Source organism: Chiloscyllium punctatum, chromosome 16 (assembly GCF_047496795.1).
Source record: "Chiloscyllium punctatum isolate Juve2018m chromosome 16, sChiPun1.3, whole genome shotgun sequence".
NCBI classification, from domain to species: domain Eukaryota; kingdom Metazoa; phylum Chordata; class Chondrichthyes; order Orectolobiformes; family Hemiscylliidae; genus Chiloscyllium; species Chiloscyllium punctatum.
Window position 1 is genome coordinate 20,798,554 of NC_092754.1, and position 21,985 is coordinate 20,820,538.

Here is a 21,985-nt window from a genome sequence, read left to right on the forward strand (position 1 = left end):
CTGTACGTCCACAACTCCTATACTCAATGCTCTGAAAAATAAGGGAAAGCATACCAAACACCTTCCTCACTATCCTGTCTACCTGGGAATCCACTTTTTAGGATCTATGAACTTGCACTCCAAGATCTCTTTGTTCAGCAACACACCCCAGGATTTTACCATTAAGTGTATACGTCCTGCTTTGATATGCCTTTCCAAGATGTAGCACCTTACATTTATCTAAATTCAACTCAATCTGCCACTCCTCAGCCCATTGGCCCATCTGATCAAGGTCCTGTTGGTACTCTGAGGTAACCTTCTCCACTGTCTACTGTATCTTCTGTTTTGGTGTCATCTGCAAAGTTAACCATACCTGAGGTTCACATCCAAATCATTTATATAAATGACTGAAAAGCAGTGGACCCAGCGCCGATCCTTATGGCATACCACTGGTCACAGGCCTTCAGTCTGTAAAGCAACTCTCCATGACCACCCTCTGGCTTCTACCTTTGAGCCAGTTCTGTATCCAAATGACTAGTTCTCCCTTAAATCCATGTGATTTAACCCTGCAAAAAGTGAACCATGAAGAATCTTGTCAACCACCTTACTGAAGTCCATATAGATCATGTCAACTGCTCTGCCCTCATCAATCCTCTTTGGTGCTTCTTTTAAAAACCCAATCAAGTTAGTGAGACATGATTTCCCACACAAAAAGACACGTTGATTATTCCTAAACAGTCCTTGCCTTTCCAAATTCATGCAAATCCTGTCCGTCAAGAATCCCTCCAACAGCTTGCCCAGCATTGATGTCAGGTTCACCTGTCTATAGCTCCCTGGCTTTTCCTTACTATCTTTCTTTTGAAGTTAGCCAACCTCCTGTCTTCCTGCATCTCACCTGTAGCTATTGATTACACAAATATCTGAGTAAGGGGCCCAACAATCACTTTCCTATCTTCCCAAAGAGTTCTAGGGTACACCTGATCAGGTCCTGGGGATTTAACTGCTTTTATACATTTTAAGATATCCAGCACCCCTCCGCTGTTCTATGGACATTTTTCAAGATGTCACTATTTATTTCCCCACTTTCTCTGTCTTCCATATTCTTCTCCACAATAAACATTCATTTAGTATCTCCTCCATCACCTATGGTTCCACACATTGGCTGCCTTCCTGATCTTTAAGGGGCCCTATTCTCTCCCTTGTTACTCTTTTGTCCTGAACATATTTGTAGAATCCCTTTGGACTCTCCTTAACCAAAGTTGTCTTGTCCCCTTTTTGTCCTCCGGATTTCCTCTTAAGTATACTCCTACTGCCTTTATATTCTTCTGGCATTCAATTGATCTCACTGTCTATATCTGACATATGCTTCCTTCTTTTTCTTGACCAAAACTTCAATTTCTCTAGTCATCCATCATTCCTACACCTAGCAGCCTTGCCTTTCACCCTAACAGGACTATACTGTCTCTGGACTCCCATCATCTCATTTTTGAAGGTGTCCTATTTTGCAGCCAACCCTTTACTTGAGAACATCGCAACCCTCTGCAATCAACTTTTGAAACTGCTTGCCTAATACTGTCATAATCGACCTTCTTCAAATGTAGAACTTCAATCAGTGGTCTATCTTTTTCCAGCATTATTTTAAAATGAGTAGAATTAGGGTGACTAACACCTCAGTCACCTTCCCTGCCTTATTTCTCAAGAGTAGGTCAAGTTTTGCACCTTCTCTAGTAGGTACATCCATATATTTAATCAGAAGATTTTCTCATACACTTTTGACAAACTCCTCTCCTTCCAAGCCTTTAACACTATTGTAGTCCTAAACTATGCTTGAAAAGTTAAAATCTTCTACCATAACCACTCTATTATTCTTATAGATAACTGAGATCTCCTTATAAATTTGTTTCTCAATTTCCTGCTGACTATTGGGCGGTCTATAGTACAATCCCAGTAAAGTGTTCATCTCTTTCTTATTTCTCAGTTCCACCCAAATAACATCCCTGGACATATGCCCAGTAATATCCTCCTTAAGTACAACTGTAATGTTATCCCTAATCAAAAACTCCCCCTCCTCTGTTGACACTTTTTCTATCTTTGCTATAGTATCCATATTAAGCAGTTGGTTCTGTCCATCCCTAAGCCACATTTCTGTAATCGCTATGATATCCCAGTCCCATGTTCCCTCCCATGCCCTGAGTTTATCTGCCTTCCCTGTTAGGCCTCTTGCATTGAAATAAATGCAGTGTATTTTAACAGTCCCACTCGTTTTCTGCTTTGTTCCTGTCTGCCCTGACTGTTTGGCTCACTTTTGTTTTCCCCAACTGCATTAATCTAAGACCGATCCCTTTTCTCACTATCTCCCTGGTGTCCTGCCCCACTGCTTACTAGTTTTAATCCTCCAGAACAGCTCTAGCAAATTTCTCCACCAGTATATTAGTCTCCACCACATATTAGTATATATGTCATTCTTAAACAGGTCACTTCTACCCCAGAACACATTTCAATGATACAAAAACACAAGTCTTTCATCCCTGCACCAGCTCCTCAGCCATATATTCCTCTGCTCTATCTTTCTATTCCTATCCTCACTAGCTTGTGGTACCAGAAGTAATCCAGATATTACTACCGTCAAGGACCTCCTTTTTAAATTCCTGCCTAACTTGCTATGTTTACTCCTCAGACTCTCAATCTTTTCTCTTCCTATGTAGTTATTTCCAATGTGTACAGTGACTTCCTGCTGGTCCCTCTCTCCTTTGAGAATATTCTGCACCCTCTCCGAGATATCCTTGATCCTGTCACCAGGGAAGCAACATATTATTCTGATGTTTCATTGGCGGTCGCAGAAACATCTGTCTGTGCTTCTGACTAGAAAGTCCCCTAACACAATCGATTGTTTGAAACCTGATGTACCCCTCATTGCATTAGAACCAGTCTTGGTACCAGAAACCTGGCTGTCAGTGCTACATTCCCCTGAGAGTGCATTGTCCCCTACATTTTCCAAAATAGCATACTTGTTTGAGAAGGGGATACTCAGAGGAGACTCCTGCATGTCCTGTGTTCCTCTCCTACCCTTCCTGGAGTTAACCTATATACCAGTCTATATCTGTAGTTTTTCTCCTTTCCTGAAACTGCCATCCATCACACCCCCAGCTCCTGGAAATTCTTCTTTGCCTGCTCCAACCGATCCATATAATACAATGGGATTCATAGCCAAACACACTTCTTGCAGACAAAATCATCAATAACATGGAAACTCTCCCTTATCTCCCACATCTGACAGGAAGAGCACATCCCTCTGCTAAATGCCATCTTTGCAACTTAATAGTCTGCAGACCCAGAAAATAGCTCAGTCTTACTGCTCTAAAAACACTGCTCCAGGCTAACTTGGTACCTATGTTTTATATTTTTAAAGTTTAATCAGGAGTCAGATCTCAATAAAAATATATAATCAAAAAAGAACCAGTCTACTCACTTTTGTAGATTTACAAATGAAAAAGTAAATTTACATTTTAAAACTATCCATGTAGCTGGTCCCCTGCTGTGACCTCCCCCATCACAGGTTTCTCCAATGTCAGCTGTGAACTTCACTGTTTATTTTTCTTAGACCAACTATAAATTCTGGGTAACCCAAGATGGAGGATGGAAAAAGATTGTGGCTGTAAGAGCTGCTAATTTTTTTTTGAGGTATTCTCAGTGTTGAAGTTGATTTTCCTGAATTCTAGGAGCAGTAATTACTGTTTATTAAGCTGTTGCATTATTTTGGAACTTTTGGGGAAAAACATGTTCAAAACAAGGGCACTTTAAAAGGGAGGAAAACAGACAAAGGTAGTGACGACTTCAGAAGTGTTTCAAACAGGGAAAGAAACTTATACTGCTGTCTGACTCAACAGTGAATCTGAACAGCTACTGTCTCTGCTGTTGAATTTCAAGGATCTCTGGACATCAGAGTCCATCTCACAAAAGTTAACAAACAGTGAAACTCACAGCTAACTTTGGAGAAAGCTGTGTGGGAGAGCTCACAGCATGGGAGCAACTAAATGGCTTTTTACAGTGTAACCTTCCTTTATTGGTCAGTGCAGAGAGTGTAGGAATTGGGAGGTCATATTGCAGCTGTACGGGACTTTGGTTAAGCCACTTTTGGAATACTGTATGCATTTATGGTCTCCCTGGATGTTGTGAAACTTGAAAGGATTCAGAAAAGATTTACAAGGATGCTGCCAGGGTTGGTGGGTTTAAGCTATAGGGAGAGGCTGATTAGGCTCGGGCTATTTTCCCTGGAGCGTCAGAGGCTGAGGGGTGACCTTATAGAGGTTTGTAAAATCATGAGGGGTATGGATAGGGTAAATAGATAAGGTCTTTTTCCTGGGATGGGGGAACCAAAATTTGGTTTAAGATGAGAGGGGAAAGGTTTAAAAGGGACTTAAAGGGCAACTTTTTCATATTAGAGGGTGGTGCGCGTATGAAATTAACTGCCAGAAGAAGTGGTGGAGGCTGGTACAATTACAACATTTAAAAGGCATTTGGATGGGTATATGAATAGGAGGGTTTCGAGGAATATGGGCCAAATGTTGGCAAATGGGACTAGATTAATTTCGGATATTTGGTCAACATGGACAAGTTGGACTGAAGGATGTGTTTCCATGCTGTATATCTCTATGATTCTATGACTTGATGTTCATGGACACTTGAAACCAAAGAGCAGAGGCAGTCAGCTGTGCAGGTTCACTGCTGGGTCATACAGCTGTATAGGTTTAGTGTTCCTTAGTTTCACTTCCCACAAGGTCACTACTTTCTCTCTCTCTCTCTTCCTTCTTTTAAAGTGCCATTGTTATATCTTATGATCTTGCTGGAGAGAGACTCCCAAGGTTTGAGAAATTATCCACATTAGCTAGTGGCTCACCATGGATCTTGATCATCAAGAGACTGCGTTACACCACAGGATCAGGCTGGTAGAGAATCTTTTCCTTCTGGACATTTAGCCTAAGGCACATTATCTCATACTCCTGTGGGAATGTGTACTGATGTTTTAGAGAACAGTCTGTAATGTGCATGCACGCACACACAAACACATCATCCGCAGATTGCAGCACAATAACAGAGGTTAGGTTGGTCTTGATCATGGACTGGAGACAGCATGGGTTGGATAGCTTTCCATTCATCCTGTAAAGAAGCTGTACTTCACTGGGAAAATTCATGGATATGGGGTCAGGTGTTGTAACACAAAACATGGGGCAATGTATTCCTGTGATGATGCAGCCTTGCTTTAGCCTAGTTGCAGGTATACTGGGCCAAGGATGGATCTATTGGTGGTGATCAATTTCTGCGGCAGTCAAATTTGATAAAGATGCTCCATAAGCCCTCACAGTTGACAGAGTTGAAGGCCTTTGTGAAGTTGAAAGCCAGGGACAAAAAGTTGCTGCTGCTCTCTGCAATTTTCTTGAACGTATTTTACTGTGAATATCATGTCTGCTGTGCTGTCGTTGAATGGAATCCATACTGCGTCACCAGTAGGAGCTTTTCAGCTACTGGGAGATGATTGACTGATATTTGCAATAGCCTTCCCTGAGATGGGCAGTAGGAAGACCCCTGCTCTCTGTCGCTACTGCAATTAACCTTCATACATTTCTAGGTGGTCACAATTCACGCCAACAGTATTTTTCCACTATATTTCTGTGGAGATTCTATCTGTGCTGGAGACTTTGTTAGTTCTCAGCTTTTAACCTCATGTCCGGTTGAGGGCTGTGCTAAGGTGATAGCAAGTAGCATGCTGAAGGAGATGGTTGACAGCACTCATGTTGAAGATTAAGTCACGGTTGAGGAGGTCCATGAAGAACTAACTGCCTCTCTGTCCTTGACGAATGCCATTCTGTTCTTAGTTCTCTGTTAAAGTAGCTGGGAAGTAGACAGCACCTTCAGGGTCAGGAGCAACGAGGAGAGAGCTGGACCTGCCTGTTAGAGCAGCTAAGTGGGATGGGCAATGCAGCCAGAGCTTCAAATGTGACACGGGAGACTATCTGATTGGTCATTTGTGAAGCACGTGGTCTGCTGCCGTTCCAAAATGGGTCTTTGCCAATCTCAAAGGTTGACTTGGAATGTCCTCTCTAGTCTGATGCTCTCCCAATGCTGTACAACAAGTGCGATAGTGTGAATGTGTATTAGTTAGTTCTGATCTGTGCAGTGGAGCCTGATCTACAATTGTTTTGGCTATCCCTGCCAGTGGACAAAGATCTTACTCTGCCAGGACCATGCGGTATTTGGCATGCAGTAGCAACCTACAGAAATTTTCAGAATTTACAGAAATTTTCCATTCCATCAAAATATTTTCAAAATTAAGTTCAGAAACTGGAACATTAGGACCATCTTGGATAGCCCCAGCAGTGATTACCTTGGCCATTACATTACTATCATAGTCTGGGAACTCCAATATTATGACACTGACATCATTGTCCTCAGTGAGGCATAATGAACAAGGTGGTAAAGATACTTTAATTTGCAAGGATAAAACTCTGATTCCACAGATTTAATTTCTGCATAAAAACAAACCGATTGACCACGTGGGATAAAATAATGCCTTGCAACCCCTCAGCTTACCCTAACCCACAAGCACTACATCACAGTCAAGAGAAAATGTGCCCCATTGTAGAAGGAATAGATGAGGTCAAAGAAGAATTCTCCTGCTAACTTCATTAATTGTTGTCCTGGGTCCCAACAGCAGAGAAGCTGATTCACCTGGTGATTTCAATGCCAGAGTTGGGAGGGACATAAACTTCTTAAAATGTGCCTTCGGCAAAGAGAGTCCTCTGCCTGCTAAGAGCATGGTCCCGGTCATAACAAACACTTTATTTCATTAAATGAGACAAATATGAGCCTTCATAACAACATTCTTTCCCCAACATTAGCACCTGTTGGACTGTGTCAGCATCCAAATGAGGGACTGCAAATGTTTGCATCACCTGCACCATGACAGGAGCTGACAGTCACTGCACTGACCATTACCTAATTCAATCTCTCATCTCAATCAGCCATTTAAAAAATGGTAGCAGGGAATCCATAAAATTCAATGCTGATACTAAAGTACTCTGCAAAGAAAGACCTACTCAGCCTGTGCCTCACAGCAATCTGGTGATGCTCAAAGAACAGGATCCACAGAATGGCCACAGAATCTGGTCTGCCCTTAAATAGTAGTTGAGAGGAGATCCTAGGTTTATCTTCTCCGAAATATCCAGCCTGGTTTGACAAAAATCCAGAAGATCCAGAATCTACCAATTTGCAAAAGCAAGGATTTGCTTTACCAGAGGCACCATCGAAATTTGAAGAAACCAATGCTAGCCTACGGCTAAAGACTTGAGGTCCAAAAGAAAAAATCTGAGACCAAGAAAGCAGATGAGTGGAAAAAGCATAAGAAATCCAGCAATTCGCTGACAGTCATGACATGCATGACTGTCAGCACAACCATGGCCATCTACACCCAAGGGCCTGCTCTATAATTTTGTACATATTTTGTACATACAATCAAATTTCATCTCAATCTTCTTCATTCTGAGAACAACCCCAGCTTCTTTAATCTTTTGTCTTTCCTCAAGTATCTTATTGCTAGTGCCATTCTAGTAAATCTTGTTTGCACACTCAGTGAAGCCTTGATATCCTCCCGAAATGTGGTGTTCATAACTGAACAGAATAGGTCAGCTGTGCTGATATCAGTGATTGACAAAGTTTGTTATAATTTTTTGCTTTTGGGTTCTATTTCACAATTAATAAAGCCAAGGATCTCAGATGTTTTGGAATCTTGGAGATGTACAGCATGGAAACAGATCCTTCAGTCCAACTCGTCCATGCCGACCACATATTCTAACCTAATCTAGTTCCATTTGCCAGCACCTGGCCCATATCCCTCTAAACCCTTCCTATTCATATACCCATCCAGACCCCTTTTAATGCTGTAATCATACCAGCCTCCACACTTCGTTTGGCAGCTCATTCCATACATGCACCACTCTCTTCGTGAAAAAGTTGCCCCTTAGGTCCCTTTTATATCTTTCCCCTCTCACCCTAAACCTATGTCCTCTAGCTCTGGAGTCTCCCATCCCAGGGAAAAGACCTTGTCTCTTTATCCGATCCATGCCCCTCATGATTTTATAAACCTCTATAAGGTCAACACTTGGTCTCCGACGCTCCAGGGAAAACAGCCATAGCTCAAATCCTCCAACCCTGACAACATCCTTGTAAAAGTTTTATTAATGTTTTTGTCTACTCACTTTGACAGTTTCAAGGGTTTTAAATGTACTTTCACGGGTCTCTATTCCTGGACCCATGCTTAAATCTTCCAATTTAAACTCTCTTGTCACTCCTAAACAAGCTGTACAGATCACATCAGCTGTATCTTTGCATATTTCACCTGTCTATGACCTGTTGAGGTCTGTTACTATCTTGATAATTTTAATGATATTTCTGAGTTTTGCATAAGCTGCAAACTTTGAGACTGTGTCTCATGTACCCCGGTTTCAGTTACCCATGGTTTACTGCGGCCTGAACATATTATAGGGAATATTCCAGAACCAGGGACCAGGAGGCTGCTGAGAAGATACATTTCCCATTTAAATGAATGGGAGCGCTCCTATCCGTGGTAGATCTTAGAACGTATCCCCACAGGTACAGCTGGACTACTATACTTCCCTCCAGTCTGAAAAACAAATTGTTCACACTACCCTCTGCATCTGTCCTTTAGCCAATTTTGCATCCCTGCTATTACCATTACTTTGTAATTTGCGAGATTTATAACATGTTGTTTCATAAACATGAGTTTGAATTAAAAAAAACTTGTAGAGATGAACAATTCATACTTTCCCACAATTTACTTATTTAAGTGTTCGTTATAGAGATTAGTTTCATTAATACTGAGGCAAATTTGAGAAGCTTCTGCTCTTGCAACTCTACTCTTGCATTCCTCAGGGGAATCTCAACTCTCTGCCTCCATGTCACCTCATGGTCGATTTGGCTGTGGTCTCAACCCTGCTTTCCTGTCTGTCCCACATAGCCTGGACTGGTTATGTAAATTGAACTACCCAGTCTCCAATATTTTCTGGTAAAGTCACCATTGTGCTGTTCTCTCATTAGAGGAAGGGATAACTGGTGATGGCCTAATCGAAGAGTCACCATGCCAGAGGTGAGGACAGAGGTTGTAAAGGAGAGTCCTTCATGGTAACCTCAGCCAGTGTAAGTTTTGAACCCACACTATTGGCATCACTGCATCACAAACCAGCTTTCCAGCCAACTGAGTTTGACAGATTCACCACATCACCTGTGAGGACAGATGCACCATCATCAGCACCTTTGAAGCAGCCAATACCACCAGTAACAAAGCAATGATCATCTGAAATCAACTCCACTAGGCCGGCCACACGCTTAGGATATCTAGGTTCCAACTACCAAGCAAATCCTCTTCACTCAGCTCAAGGAAGGCACTTGAACAAGAAGAGGACAAAGGAAGCTATTCAAAACTCCCTGAAGGCTTCCCTCAAGAAATACAACATATATGTCAACACTTGGGATAACTTTGTTCAGAAGAAACAGAGGTGGAGGAATCTAATGTATGAAGGGGCATAATTCTTTGACAATACCAAGCAGCAACAGGAATTACAAGAAAGAAACTGGAGAGAGTAATCCTAATGGTCTCAAGGCCAAGAACCAAGACCACCATCCAGAAACACCTGACAAATGTGTAGTTGGAAATGGATCAGGTTCATCATCAACAGAAGGACCTGAAGATCCCATGACCAGTGACATGGAATTTCCTTGGCGGACAATCATACTCGTTAGTGACTGATTGTCGATGATGATTCAATTCCCACACTGGCTGAGGTTACCATGAAGGACTCTCCTCCTCAACCTCTCCCCTCACCTGGGGTGTGGTGACTGTCAGGTTAAACATCGCCAGTTGTCTCTCTCTGATCACAGAATAGCCCTACCATCCGGTTAGACTATGACAACTTTACCTTTACAATTTTCTGGGAAGGAGAACTTCATCGACTGACAATAAGAACTAGGAGCAGGAATAGGCTGTTTAGTCCCTCAGAGCCTGCTCCAGTTGATATGATCATGACTAATCTCATCTTCGTCTCAACTCCATTTTCCTACCTGCTCTCCATAACCTTTCAACCCATTACTAATTAAAAATGTCTATCTCCTTAAATTTACTCAATGTCCTGACATCAACCACACTCCAGGGTAGTGAATTCCACAGATTCACAACCCTTTGAGAGAAGAAATTCCTCCTCATCTCTGGTTTAAATCTAATACCCTTAGGGAGGCTCAGTGATTAGCACTGCTGCCTCACAGTGCCAGGGACCAGAGTTTGATTCCAGCCTCAGGCGACTGTCTGTGTGGAGTTTGCACATTCTCCTGGTTCTCCAGTTTCCTCCCATAATTCAAAGACGTGCAGGTTAGGTAAATCAGCCACAGTGTTCAGGGATGTTTAGATTAGGTAATTAGTCAGGGATAAATATAGGGTAGGGGAATGGGTCTGGGTGGGTTCCTCTTCAGAGAGTTGGTATGGACTTATTGGGCCAAAGGGCCTGTTTCCACACTGTAGGGATTCTAATTCTTATTCTAAACCCATTGCCTCTCATTCTAGATTGCATCACATGAGGAAATGTTCTTCCTATGTCTACTTTGTCAATCTCCTTTAGCAATTATAAACTTCAATTAGATCTCTTCTCATTCTTCTAAATGCCAGAGTTTATAGGCAAAAACGGCTCAATCTCACTTCATAAGACACAACTGTCACTTCTGGAATCAATCCAGTGAACCTCTTCTGAACTGTCTCCAGCACAACTCTTCATTTAAGGGGACCAAAATTGTATGTAATATTCCAGGTCTGGACTCACTAATGCCTTGTACAGTAACAGCCAGACTTCCCTAATTTTATACTTAATTTCCTTAACAATGCCATTTGCCTTTGTTATTATCTGCTATACCAGCATACTAGTTTTCTGTGAGAGGACACTTAGGTCCCTCTGCACAGGAGCACGCTGAAGTTTCTTTTCCATGTTAAACTGCATTGACCTATTCACCTAACCTATATACATCTATTTGTAAATTTCTTATTTCTTCTTTGCAACTCACTTTCCTACAATCTTAGTGTCTCTGCAGATTTGACTATAGTACTTTGAATCCCCACATCCAATATAGTTTGTAAGAGCTCCCTAGACCGTGTTGCACTCACTAGTCACGTCTTGGTAGCCAGATAAAGATTGTTTTCCGTTGGCTAGTTAATCCTCTGCACCAGATAATGAATTACCCCATCCCATGTGATTTGATCTTGTAAATTAACTTTTGGGCTGCACTTTATCAAATGCCTTCAAACAGAGAGAGAAAAATTCCCACCATCCCAGCTTTATTCCTAAACCGTACCTCTTAGTTCCAGTCTCCCCCACAAGAGGAAATTCCCTCCCAACATCCACTCTAAAAAGTCCCCTTAGGTTCTTTCGTGATTTGATTGTTCTCAACCCCATTTGCTCCACTTTCACGATCCCAGAATCCACGTAATCACATCAAAATACTGCGATTGCTGGAAATTTGAAACAAACACACAGGATGCCTGAGCAAGTCTTGGCAGCACGTTCTCCTGAAGGGAAGCCCCTGAACTCGAAACGTTGACTCTGTTCCTCTGCACAGATGCCGCCGAGTTTCTCCAGAGCTAAAGCGCCCGCCATTCCCGGCCTCTTACACCCTCAGGCCGCAGCCGCCTCAAGGCAGACTGTTCTCAATACCGCCCTTCCACCTTCCCCCCACCCCGGAGCCCGGCTCCCGAGTTGCCCCTGTCACTCGATCCACCTCCTTGGTCGGAATCAGGCCCCGTCTCCTCTTGCGGACCGAGCCCGCCCGCCGTCGCCGCCGCCGCCAATAGGAGCAGCCGCAAGCGCGCCGCCATCTTTAAAGCACAGGACGCTGTAACCCCGCAACCAGGGGCAGTGCGCATGCGTGTAGCCAACCCAGAGAGCTGTCAATCACCCAGGAGCTGACAGTGCTCAGGCCAATGCCAAGGTGCAGGTCAGAGTGGTGCTGGAAAAGCACAGCAGGTCAGGCAGCATCCGAGGAGCAGGAACATCGACGTTTCCTGATGAAGTTAAAAATCACACAACACCAGGTTATAGTCCAGCAGGTTTAATTGGAAGCACTAGCTTTCGGAGCGACGCTCCTTCATCAGGTGATAGTGGAGGGCTCAATCCTAACAGAATTTATAGCAAAAATTTACAGTGTGATATAACTGAAATTATACATTGAAAAGTTGTTTGTCTGTTAAGCCTTTCATCTATTAGAATACAGTGATAGTTTCACTTCTTTCATGTGTAAATCACAAAACCCTAAAGTTGCGTTCTCTGGTTAGCTGTTAACAATGGTGATAGCTAGACAATATGTTGAAGGTGTTGGCCCCCTGTGTTCTCTGTCTATGCCATGATGTTTAGATTGATTCTAATCTAAAAAGTGAGATAACGGAGTTTTACATAAATTCATGCAGTTTTTGAGCTCAGAGTTCTACATGAATGCATGCAGTTTTTGAGCAATGTACAATGTAACCTTGCAAGTACAAATTCATCCCACAAAATACATGTGTGCATGTGGGTCTTTGTCTGTGTGTGTGTGTGTCTGGGTTGGGGGTTGTGAGTGTGAGAAAGTGTATGTGTGTGTGTAGTGAGTGCAGAGTGTCTTAAATCTGTGAGGGGGTGTATGTGTGAGTGTGGGAGTGTGTGTGTCTGCAAGGGTGTGTGTGGGTATCTGTGTGCGCGTCTGTGTGTATGTGTGTATAGGAGTGCCTCTGTGTGTGTGTGTGTGTGTGTGTGTGTGTGTAGGAGTATCTGTGTGTGTATAGTGCAATGGTGGTCACCTGTAATGTGACATGAACTCAAAGACCTTGAGTTCATGTCACATTACAGGTGTCCACTATTGCACTATACACACACACAGATACTCCTACACACACACTCACACACACACAGGCACTCCTATACACACATACATACGGACACACATACACATAGACACGCACAGATACCCACACACCCTTACAGACACACACTCCCACACTCACACATGCACCCCCTCACAGACTTAAGACTCACTACGCACACACACTTTCTCACACTCACAACCCCCAACCCAGACACACACACACACACACACAGACAGACAAAGACCCGCATGCACACATATATTTTGTGGGGTGAATTTGTACTTGCAAGGTTATATTGTACATTGCTCAAAAACTGCATGAATTTATGTAAAACTCCGTTATCTCACTTTTTAGATTAGAATCAATCTAAACATCATGGCATAGACAGAGAACACAGGAGGCCAATACCTTCAACATTTTGTCTAGCTATCACCATTGTTAACAGCTAACCTGAGAATGCAACTTTTTTTTAACAGTTTTGTGATTTACACATGAAAGAAGTGAAACTATCACTGTATTCTAACAGATGAAAGGCTTAACAGACAATCAATTTTTCAATGTATAATTTCAGTTACATCACACTGTAAATTTTTGCTATAAATTCTGTTAGGATTGAGCCCTCCACTATCATCTGATGAAGGAGCGTCGCTCTGAAAGCTAGTGTGCTTCCAATTAAACTTGTTGGACTATAACCTGGTGTTATGTGATTTTGAACTTTATACACTCCAGTCCAACACCGGCGTCTCCAAATCATTTCCTGATGAAGGGCTTTTGCCCGAAATGTCGATTCTCCTGCTCCTCAGATGCTTCCTGACCTGCTGTGCTATCCCAGCACCACTCTGATCTAAACTTTGGTTTCCAGCATCTGCATTCCTCACTTTTGCCAAGGTTCAAGTGCCCACTGGAGAGGGAAGGTTTGCAAACAAGCACCTTGTGTCCGGTTACCCCATCAAGCCTGCATCCTAACCGGACGTGCAAACCACTTTGTTCAATTCGTGGGAAAAGGATTTAAAGCATCATGCCAGCTGGAGAAGAACAAGGATGACATGAGTCCGAATGCTTGAATGTCCTGGAATGTGACAAAAGCTTCAATCAATCTTAAAGCTCATGATAGCAAAAAGTCATAAACCTGCTCAGATATGGAAAGCGATTCTGCATTGTCCAACCTACTGAAACACCAATGGATTCACACAGGAGAGAAACCAATAATCAGTTCCATGCATAGGAGGAGATTCACTTTTCAATCTAACTTGAGGGCACACCTTCAAACCTGAGGCCAAATAGAATGCCTATTCATTGATTATTGAGTTTTCCATATTCTTACATGTCCTTCCATGGGAATTTTAAGTGTCACTCAGTATCTCTTTACAATATCTGGGCAGTACCACATCTGAAGAATGTCCAGCTATTCCTTGTGTCCAGGTCTGCAGGAATGTCACCACTGCCTCATCAGAACATAAATTTTAACATCATGATGTTCTGGAACACCTTCAGTATTACCTTCACTGTGGGGTGATAATGTTAACTGCTTAGATCTGTACTTCTTTTATGGGCTTTAATTAAAGAAAAAATACCAAACTTTTTTTTTAGTAATATCTATTGCCAAACAATGCTTTGACTACTGTAAAATCTACATGTGATATTACTTTGATCATAAGACCATAATTCATAGGGGCAGAAATTATGCCATTCAGTCCATCGAGTCTACTCTGCCACTCAATCGTGGTTGATACGTTTCTCAACCCCATTCCCCCAATTTCTCCCAATAACCCTTGATCCCCTTGACAATCAAGAACATATGTTATCTTAAATTTACTCAATGACCTAGCCTCCACAGCCTTCTGTGGCAGTGAATTCCATAGATTTGTCATTATCTCACTGAAGAAGTTTTTCCTTCTCTCCATTCTATAAGGACTTTTCTTTAATCTAAGGCTGTGCCCTTGGGTATTAGTCTCTCCTACCAATGGAAACATCTTTCCAACATCCACTCCACCCAGGCCATTCAGTATACTGTAAGCTTCAATTAGCTCCCCCCTCATCCTTCTAAACACCACAGAGTCTGCAAATGTTCTTCATATGTTAAGCTTTTCATTCCTGGGATCATTCTCGTGAACCTCCTCTGAACACACTCCAGGGCCAGTACATTCTTCCTGAGATATGGGGTCTAAAACTGCATACAATGCTCTAATTGTGGTTTGACCAAAGCCTTATAGAGCCTCAGAAGTACATCCCTACTTTTGTATTCAAATCCTCTCAAAGTAAATACCAACATTGCAATTGCCTTCCTAACTACTGACTCAACCTGCAAATTTACCTTAAGAGAATCCTGGCCTAGAACTCCCAAGTGCCTTTGCGCTTCAGACTTCTGAATTTTCTCCTCATTTAGAAAATAGTCCATGCTTCTATTCTTCTTACCATGACCTTAACTTTACCACATTGTACTCCATCTGCCATTTCTTTGCCCACTCTTGTCACCTGTCCAAATCCTTCTGCAGCCTCTCCACCTCCTCAATACTACTCAGCCCTCTACCTATTTTTGTATTGTCTGCAAATTTAGCCAGAATGCCCTCAGCTCCTTCATCTAGATTGTTAATGTATAAAGTGAAAAGTTGCGGTTGCAACACTGACCCTTGCGGAACAGCACTTGTCATCGGCTGCCATTCTGAGAAAGACCCTTTTATTCCCACTCTCTCCTTTCTGCCAGACAGCCAAGCTTCTATCCAAACTAGCACCTTGCCTCTGACACCATGGGCCCTTATCTTACTCAGTAGTCTACTGTGCAGTGCCTTGTCAAAGATCTTCTTGAAGTCCAGGTAGATAACATCCATTGGGGTAAAAACAATGACTGCAGATGCTGGAAACCAGATTCTGGATTAATGGTGCTGGAAGAGCACAGCAGTTCAGGCAGCATCCAAGTAGCTTCGAAATCGATGTTTCGGGCAACTTTTGCCCGAAACGTCGATTTCGAAGCTACTTGGATACTGCCTGAACTGCTGTGCTCTTCCAGCACCACTAATCCAGATAACATCCATTGGCTCTCCTCAGTCTAATATGCTCATTACTTCCCCAAAGAATTTTAGCAGATTTGTCAGGCATGACCTCCCCTTTTTGAAACCATGTTGACTTTGCCCTATTTTACCATATTCAGAAACCTCATCCTTCACAATAGACTCCAAAATCTTACCCATGACTAACCAGGCTAATCGGCCTTAAATTTTCCATCTTTTGCCTTCACCCCTTTTAAACCGGGGTATCATGTTAGCGATTTTCCAATCCTCTGGGACTCGCCCTGACACTAGCATTTCCTGAAAGACCCTTCACTATCTCTTCAGCTATCTCCTTTGGAACTCTGAGGCATAGTCCTTCTGGCCCAGGTGATTTATCTACCTTCGCGCCATTCCAGTTTTCTAGGACCTTCTCCCTGATGATGGCCTTTGTTTGGCCAATGCTCTGGTTACACACATTAGAAAAATACCTGGAACCTGTTCCTGAAGCTGTTGTCTCTATGGCCTTACTTGAACTTCCTTTGATTAAATGTTAAGCTATAATTTTAACACCTGGCAAATTATTAAGTGGCAAGTTGCATTCGTTTTTGCTGCACACAAATTGGTAGCCACATTTCCTACCCTGCAACGGTAGTTACTTCATGAAAATAACAATTGGCTTTACAGACTATATACTTACAATGTGAAAGAAATCTCAAGACTACAATTAAATTATTGCAAAAAGCAATTGGAAATCTAACCTTCCCGTAAGGCAAGGTACTGGGTGGCACATAAAGTAAGCAGACGTTGTAATTTTGTTTATTGAAGTAGCTTCACAGATTCTGATTAAATCATCTGATTATATGGACATACATGAATCATAGAAGTCTACAGCACAGATAGTGAGGGAGGGGGAGAGAGAGGGAGAGAGGGTGAAGGGGAGAGGGTAAAGGGAGGGGAGCGGGAGGGGGGAGAGGGTGAAGGGGAGAGGGTAAAGGGAGGGAATGATGAGAGACAAAAGTGATTGAGGCTGACAGAGTGTACCTTCTCCCATTGTGGTAGTTACAAATTAGAATGATCATGGAGTTATTGACAATTCCCAGTGATCAGTCTTTTTCACCAAGTCTACTTCAGATGTAGATTTAAAGTGAGAACCCACCTCCCCCCCCGCCCAGTAGATTTTTAACTATTTTACCAAATTGAAATGCAAAATGGTCAGTGAAGAAGGTTACCTCAGATTACAACAGGATCTTGACCAGATGGGCCAATGGGGTGAGAAGTGGCAGATGGAGTTTAATTCAGATAAATGCGAGGTGCTGCATTTTGGGAAAGCAAATCTTAGCAGGACTTTTACACTTAATGGTAAGGTCCTAGGAAGTGTTGCTGAACAAAGAGACCTTGGAGTGCGGGTTCATAGCTCCTTGAAAGTGGAGTCGCAGGTAGATAGGATAGTGAAGAAGGAGTTTGGTATGCTTTCCTTTATTGGTCAGAGTATTGAGTACAGGAGTTGGGAGGGCATGTTGCGGCTGTACAGGACATTGGTTAAGCCACTGTTGGAAAGATGTGGTGAAACCTGACAGGGTTCAGAAAAGATTTACAAGGATGTTGCCAAGTTTGGAGGACTTGAGCTATGGGGAGAGGCTGAACAGGCTGGGGCTGTTTTCCCTGGAGCATCGGAGGTTGAGGGGTGACCTTAAAGAAGTTTATAAAATCACGAGGGGACATGGATAGGATGAATAAACAAGATCTTTTCCCCCTGGGGTGGGGGAGTCCAGAACTGGAGGGCATGGGTTGGGGTGAGAGGGGAAGGACGTGGAAGGGATCTAAGGGGCAACGTTTTGGCGCGGGGGTGGTACGTGTGTGGAGTGAGCTACCAGAGGAGGTGGTGGAGGCCGGTGCAATTGCAACATTTAGGAGGCATTTGGATGGGTATATGAATAGGAAGGATTTGGAGGGATATGGGCCGGGTGCTGGCAGGTGGGACTAGATCGGGTTGGGATATCTGGTTGGCATGGGCAGGTTGGACTGAAGGGTCTGTTTCCATGCTGTACATCTCTATGACTCTATTACTCTATAGACCTTTTAGCTGGTCAGAAGCAACTACCTAATTATTCTAATTTCATTTTGCAGCACTTAACCAATAGCCTTGTATGCTTTGGCATTACAAGTGCATATCTAAATATTCATTACATGTAAACAGGCTTTCTGCCTCTGCCATCCTAAAAGGCAGTGAGCTCCAGATTCCTATCATCCTCAGAGTGAAGAGTTTTCTTCATATCCCGTCTAAACCACCTGATCCTTTCTCTATTGATCCCTCCACCAAGAGGTGAAGTCCTTCCTGTCCTTCCTACCTTCATATATCTTAATCACATTCCCTTTTGGTCTCTTCTGCTCCAAGGAAAATAATCCCAGTCTATCCAATCTCTTCATAACTGGCAACATTCTGGTAAATCTCCTCTGCATTCTATCCAGTGCAATCACATGTAATGTGAATTCCCCCCATTATATGAATTCCAGAACTGCACACAAGGTCAACTGGAAAGTTGGGTTGAGAAATGGCAGATAGAGTTTAATCCAGACAAGTGTGAGATAATGCATTTTGGAAAGTCAAATGCAAGAGGTAATATACCATAAATGACAGGATCCTTAGAACACTGACATACTGAGGGATCTTGGGGTGCAAGTCCATAGCTCCCTGAAAGTGGTAGCACAAATGGATAAGGTGGTACAGAAGGTACACTGCATGCTTGCTTCATCAGTCGAGACTTTGAGTATAAAATTTGGCAAGTCAAATTGCAACGGTATAAAACTTGAATGAGATAACATTTAGAGTATTGTGTGCAATTCTGGTCATCATGTTATTGGAAGGATGTGGAAGCTTTGGTGAGGGTGCAAAAGAGGTTTAGTAGGATGTTGCCTGATTTGGTGTATTAGGTATAGACGTTGGACAAACTTTGTTTTTGCTAGAGCATCAGAGACTGAGGAGTTACCTGATAGTAGTACATAAAATTATTAGAGGCATGGATTGGTTGGATAGTCAGAGGCTTTTTCTCAGGAAAACATCAAAGACCGGGAAGCATAGGTTTAAGATGAGAGGGGGAATAATTAAAGGAAATATGCCTTATATATAAACTAATACCAGCTGCCTGAACAAGGCCCATATCCCTTGATTTCCTGCTTTTTAAAAAGCTTTTTTCAACACAGAGGGTGATAGGTGGCTGGAACATGCTGCCGGAAGCAGATATACCAATATTTAACAAACTCTTAGACAGACACATGAACAGGTAGGGAATAGAAAGGTATGGACTATGTGCAGGCAGATGGGGTTAGTTTGGAATGGCAACCAAATCAATGGAGACATGATGTGGAGGTGCAGGTGTTGGACTGGGGTAGACAATCAGAAATTAATCAACACCAGGTTATAGTCTGACAGGTTTATTTGAAACCACAAGCTTTCGAAGCACTGCCCCTTCATTAGGTGAAGAGGAGAGAAGCACACAGGCACAGACCAGATAGTCGCAGAGACAATGAAAAGATAATTCCAGGTAATTAAGAGTGTCAACAGACGAATACAAATGGTGAAAGTGGAGTGCTGACAGGCTGAATAACAAGCGAAGAGATGACCTATAAGCCAAATAACTAAGGCAGAGAAATAATTGCAAAAAAAAAATCAAAAATGAGATGGTACTAGAGACAAACCAAATGCCTGGAATAACATGATAGGGTATCAGAGTCACATAACGAGGGTCTAACCATGGTAACAAGCAATCAAAAACTGTACAAACGATTTAAGGTAGAAAGATAATAACATGTTATCAAGGCACGGTGGAAGATTTTACAATGAAGATATGGTAGGTCAAAGGGCCTAATCCTGTTCTATATAGTACTCCAGTTGTGACCTAACCAAAATTTTATACAGCTTTAGCATAACTTCCATGGAGTTCAATTCTATGACTTGGCTAATAAAGGTAAATAGGCCAAATGCCTTCTTGTCACTTTATCCATCTGTCCTGCTATCTTAAGGGACCAGTGGACATGTATACCAAGGTCCCTCTGATCCTTGGTGCTTCCCAGGGTGTTACCATTCATCTTGTGTTCCTTCACCTTGTTTGTCTTGTCCAAGCACATTATCGCATTTGTCACTGATCAGCCCATTTATATTCCCCTGTAATCTAAGGCTACGCTCCTCAGTATTAACCACCTTGCCAACTTTTACATCAACAAATGATCAACCTTTCTGCGTTCATGTCAAATCATTAAGATATGCCACAAACAGATAGGGCCCCAACACTGATCCCTGTAGATCTCCTTTGGATACAGACTTCCATTCACAAAAACACCCCTCAACCATCACCCTCTGCTTCCTTCCACTCAAGCCATTATTGGGATCAACTAGTCAAATTTTCTGGATCCCATGGGTTCTTATCTTCGTAGACAGTCTCCATGCAGGACCTTATCAAATGCCTTGCTGAAGTCTAAGTAGACTACATCAAATTCATTGCTCTCATCAACCACTTTGTGGCATGGTGGCTCAGTGGTTAGCACTGTTGCCTCACAGCACCAGGTTCAATTCCTGTCTTGGGTGACTGTCTGTGTGGAGTTTGCACTTTGTCTCTGTGTGGGTTTCCTCCCACGATCCAAAGATGTACAGGACAGGTGAATTGGCTATGCTAAAGTGCCCATAGTGTTAGATTAGATTAGATTACTTACAGTGTGGAAGCAGGCCCTTCGGCCCAACAAGTCCACACTAACCCTCCGAAGAGCAACCTACCCAGACCCATTTCCCTACATTTACCCCTTCACCCAACACTATGGGCAATTTAGCATGGCCAATTCACCTAACCTGCACATTTTTTGGACTATGGGAGGAAACCCATGCAGACACAGGGAGAACGTGCAAACTCCACACAGACAGTGGCCTAAGGCTGAAATTGAACCCAGGTCTCTGGCGCTGTGAGGCAGCAGTGCTAACCACCGTGCCGCCCCCTGCAGTAGCCAGAGGGAAATGCATCTGGGTGGGTTGCTCTTTGGAAGGTCGGTGTGGACTTGCTGAGTCAAAGGGCCTGCTTCCATGCTGTAGGGAATCTAAACTAAACACACCTGGTCATCTCTTCAAAAATTTAAATCAAGTTTGTCAGACATGACCTCCCCCTAACAGAACCATGCTATTCTTCATTAATCCCTGCCTCTCCCAGTACAGACTAATTCTACAACCTAGAGAATTTATTCCAATAGTTTCCGCACCAGCGATTAGTCTGATTGGCCTGTAGTTTCCAGGTTTATCCCTTTTTCAATAATGGTACCACATTAGCTTGGTACTCAAAAATTCCTACTTATGCTAATTTCTTTAAGTACATCACAATCCTTTTCCCTGATTTCCATACCCACATCATCCCTCTCACGAGTGAACATTGATATTCATTTAGAGCCCTCCCTGCTTCATATCTGTTACCAGAACAGTTCAGCACAAGATTGACCCCACTGCTCACTATGTCTGTGCTGACCATGATGCCATTCTAAACTAATTCCAGCTGCCTGAATATGGTCCATATCCCTTGATTCCCTGTTTTTTAATGTTTGTGTTCAAATGCCTCTTAAATTGCTGTTATTGTATCTGGTTCTACAACCTCTCTGGCTGCGCATTCCAGGCTATCACCCCTCTGAGCAAAAAACTTTCTTCATGCATCTTTTAACGTTCCCCCTCTCACCTTAAACCTATGGATCTTAGTACTGGACATCTTCCAGCTTTTCACACAAATTACCACTGTGACCCTTAATGGACCCTACTCATTCCCTAGCTCTTTCATTTCATCTTTAATGTATAGTGAAACATTTTAGAATTTTCCTTTATTTTACCTGTGGTATCACTTTATGCACCTTTTCTACTCTGTTTATTTCCTATTTAATTGCCACCCCTGAACATTCTGTACCCCTGTAGGGTTTCTGCTGTTTTGGCAAAACTTTGTACTGAGCAAAGTTCTCTCTCAAATATACCATTCAGAGCACACAATTCCAACAATTGTTAGGTAGCAACATTCAATCATGGCAGAGCCTTCTGCAAGGTTTCCAATAGGTC